The sequence below is a fragment of the Seriola lalandi genome, unplaced genomic scaffold, assembly GCF_002814215.2.
Source record: "Seriola lalandi dorsalis isolate HSWRI2012SDOR001 ecotype SW California unplaced genomic scaffold, Sedor1 jcf7180002054290, whole genome shotgun sequence".
NCBI classification, from domain to species: Eukaryota; Metazoa; Chordata; class Actinopteri; order Carangiformes; family Carangidae; genus Seriola; species Seriola lalandi.
Window position 1 is genome coordinate 334,322 of NW_019524843.1, and position 4,390 is coordinate 338,711.

Genomic DNA, 4,390 nt, shown 5'->3' on the forward strand with positions numbered 1-4,390 from the left:
TTTACGTAAATAGCAATATGGAGGGGGACAGTGATTTTAATTGGCCACTACACCAGCTGTGTCTAAAAAAAAAAAAAAAAAAACAGGTCAAAGGTGAAGGTTCAGAGGTTGGCTCTTGGTGACAAAGCCAATAAAGGATCAGGTGCATGAGATGCGGCTATCATCTTGAGTATATTAGATCCACAGCTCCACACACACTCACACTGTTTGTCTTGGATCATGAGAGCTACCAGAAGGCCATGTTTTCATCCACAGGATGGAATAATAGACACAAACATAGACACTGATGGGACTTCACCCAAGAATTCCTGTTCTTTAATGATGTGCTAACTCTGTGGACTATGAACTAGGTATGGAAAAAAAAATAGAGAAAGAGCTCTGTCCTTCAAGCATTTTATCACCAATGCCAATGCCCAGAGAGGCAGAAGCTGTCTCTTTATTCTCAAATCAGCAGTTAACAGAAATAATAACAAGAAATAATAGCTGAGAGGAGATTTTTCAAAAGAAGGGAAAAAATAAAAAAGTAACACAACTGCAATGACTGTTAAGCCTGACTATCTCTTTGAAAATGACTTATCATTCAACTCATCTCTACATTGCACAGGCTGATAAAACTTTGGTGCTGCCTAAAAGAGCTTCTTCTTATCCAACTGTAAAGCCAAACATTTGTCTTGCACCAGTCACTACGTTAGAGGAGAGCCCCCCTGGTCAAAGACAAAGAGAGGGACCTTTCTCTCTTTGTGTGGGTGAGCTGTTCAGCTGTGGTCTCATCTACGCTTGTAGTGATTGGCCTGGTGGGCTGCTTTAGTCCCTCCCAAGCTAAAGACTGAAGTTGATTGATGGATTGGTTTGTCCAATCCCTTTTGGGGTTTGGCGGCTGGGGACTCATTTGACGGGAGGGTTTCAATATTCCAGAGAGAGAGGGGGAGAGAGGGAGACTTTACGTCCAAATCCAGCAGCTCAAAACACAAACTGGTCACTGCTCTTTTTCTATTTGACAAATGTTCGTGGCCGGATCATTCGGCTCTGAGATTTGGGAGCTGTCCAGTGCTGAAAACGTGGACAGTTTTTGCTCCAGTCACTGTGAAGTCATTGTTAGTCTTAAGCCTATTCCCCTTCTGGCTGTAAACAGACCACAAAGTTCAAAGAGATCATAAAACTCCCACTTTAGTTCACAGTCTAGTTCACGGTTGGATCTGCTGGTTCATGAAATACAGTTAGAGCAACAAAGAAGTCTCATAATTTTACTGAATTATACAACGCTACCCATCAGTTCTAAACAAAATCAATGCATTTTCAGGGCAGCATAACCATAAAGAAACAAGCCTCTGAGGGGAAGCTTATTTTCATCATTCCAAGGCCTCTGTAACCAAGTGCTGGTACTAATTTGCATTTATATAGTGTCATTCTGTTAGCTATTAACACTCTATAAGGGGGGAATACACCCCATAATCACCTTAGTGACATATTAGAATGGGCACTTTCATACCATAGAGACTAATATCAAACCCCGGATGAGAGTTACCTTTAGCTTCCACTGAAAATAAACCATCAGCAAGGTTCTCCAAATGCATTCATACAAGGAAACTGGAGGAAAAAACAGCACAATTATGACCAGCAGGGCTAAACTGTCTCCTCTGATTAATTTCATTCTGAAAAAAAATAAATTATATTTTAGGGCTGCCACTAATGGTTATTTTCATGATTGATTTAATCTTCAAATTAGTCTATAAAATGTCAGAAAATAGTGAAAAATGCTGACTACAGTTTCCCAAAGCCACAGTAATGTCTTCAAACCCAAAGATATTCAACTGACAATGATATAACAGAGAAAAACAGCAAATCTTCACATTTGAGAGGCTGCCAGCAAATGGTTAGCCTGTTTTGCCTTGAAAAATAACTCAAATGATTGATTGATTATCAAAACATTTGCTGATTAATTTACTGTCAATCAATTAATTGACTAATTGTTTCTGGTCCAGTGTTAACTATTGATAAATCTACAGATTATTGTTGTATCAAATGTAAGAAAATCATTTTCTCCAACTAGACCTAAATATATTCAGTTTACTATTATATCAGACGAAAAGAAAAGCAGCAGGTCCTCACATTTTAGAGGCTGGAACAAGGGTATGTGTGGCATTTTTGCTTGAACAATGACATAAACTTGCTGCCAATCATTTGCTGTCGATTGATTAATTGATTAATTGATTAATTGATTAATTGACCAGTCTTTCCAGCTCTACAGTATTTCATCTGTTTAAAAGGCACCTCACATGACTCTTTTTTCCATTTTCCACTGATGCAAAGTGACTCCTTGAATTGCAGACGGCTCACAGCCAGACATGATAAACAATACTGAGGCTGACTGAGTGCAAAGTGTGCAGCAACAGACAGCGAGGCAGCTGAACTGAGCTCGTACTCTATTTTTGAATCAGACTCTTCTGTTCCTCACAACACCGATGTCTGATCCCTCTGCTCGTATAAGTGCAGTCATCTACATACACACAACTACTGTATGTGCGTGCCGGGACACATGGATCCCCACACGGCCCTTTCAAACAACACAAACACACACACACATCCGGACAGAATGAAAAATGCATGCTGTAAACTTTCAGCTGGGTCTCTTAGCCTCATTCCTCACCATTCTCCTCTCTCCTCGCCCCACAGGCACACTCTGTTATCTCTCACACACATATGTTCCCTCTCTCCTCAGCTCTAGCTCGTCTATAACGTGGCGTTGCCTAGTTAACCTCGTCCTGCTTTATGGCACTGACACACAGCTGGTAGTGGGCGCACTAACAAGGCCAGAGAAGAAAAGACTTGAACTCCTCCAAACTGGAGCGGTGAATAGAAACAGAATGGGCTTTATTGGGCTGCGGGGGCTCTCATATTCTCAGACAATACAGCTCATTTGTCAAGGTGACCCAAACTGTTCTCCTCCTTCACTGTGATTTGTACATGCCCAGTGTTTGTTTACAGAGCAGGCAGTCATCAATATAACACTCTCAAAGATCTATTCACCGGCTTGGCACCAGGCAATCACTCATTTTACCTTCATTAGGTCACTTTCTTTCTCTCATTTCTGTCATTTTAAAGGACCAAAGCAAAGTTAGTGTCGCACAGTGATCACTGGTAATTCAGTTTCCGTGCACAGCAGTATCTTTAATGTCATGCCCAGGTGACAGCTCTGGAGGTGGACCAGTATAAGATCAGATTTTGGCACTTATTCAACACATGTTGTTTGTTCACCAAAGGGCTCTGCTTTACATAATAGATTTCACAAACACCTGTTCAAGTGTTCAGATCTGCTTCCACAATTGCATCACCTGACAGAAGGCATCCTCCCCCTTTGATTTCTTTTAATTTTGGCATCTGTAAAGGAAGGTTTATTAGACGTGTGCGTGTGTGAACCAAAGCAACAAAGTTCTTGTGGTATGAAGACAAGATCTCTTGGCGTGTCTTGTAAAGGACACGCTAACAAGGTTACTTGGCGAGTTGATGATTAATGCATGCCCGTACACGGGTCGTAAATATAGACCAATATTAAAAGCTTTGACCAGTAAATAATTAAAGATATCCCAAACTGGTGCGATTTGTGTGAAGCCGAGGCGACGATCATGCGAGGGGAAATGCACTGATTGGTCCACATGAAATACTTATTACTTACACTTATTGCATATGCATATGATTTGATGTTGCATGGACGGGCAGTGAGAAAAGCACTCTAAAAAACTGTTTTTTTGCTCCAGTTTAACCAAAAGTGCGTTTTCATATGGTAAGCAAAAAACTGAGACACTTCACATCGTCTTCCAGGAGCTGCGGGGTCTCAGGAGCCTCCTGCCACCCGGTGACTTGAGATATGACACACTGACCAAACGATTGGTTTCATAAAGCGTGCATGCGAAGCAGATCGTCTTCTTGCTTTCGCTCTTACCTTGGCAAAAACGAGGTGCGTCTTAATGGTGCAATCCCCTGGAATGTGGGCGAAAGCCTTGCGCCTCAGTGCAGGTGCTCTCCAAAGCTCCCAGAGGGTGCAGAGACGGCGAGCGACGAAACAAGGGTGAAATAGCACTTTGCAGTGTCAGAGGAGAGAGCGTGTGCACAAGCGCTCCGCGTCTCGGAGTTTACACTCCTTCTTCAGCGTTATCCTCTCCTCACTGAGCAGCAGCCTTATGCGCCGTTCATCCTCACACGCTGAATGTCGGGAATAAATGCACTCGCACACGCGCGGGCACTCACACGCACAGCAAGGTGCTCCCTCCGTCCCCCTCCTCGCCAGCAGCTACGCTGAGGGAGAGAAGCAGAATCAGTTTGAACAAAGAGGCAAGCGGTGACAGGCAGACGGCTCCAGCGCCCCCATTCAAAGTGGGGGTGGGGGGTGAAA

General features: G+C 43.0%; 1 protein-coding gene across 1 annotated transcript in view; it reads right to left on the bottom strand.

The window, feature by feature from the left end:
• The window catches only part of LOC111654782 (neurocan core protein-like), a 47,956-nt gene extending 43,649 nt beyond the window's left edge, over window positions 1–4,307 (bottom strand). The window contains exon 1 of the mRNA XM_023405918.2: window positions 3,941–4,307. The gene's annotated coding sequence lies outside the window, so the exon portion shown is untranslated. The remainder of the gene's footprint in view (window positions 1–3,940) is intronic.
• Between the last annotated feature and the right edge of the window lie 83 nt (window positions 4,308–4,390).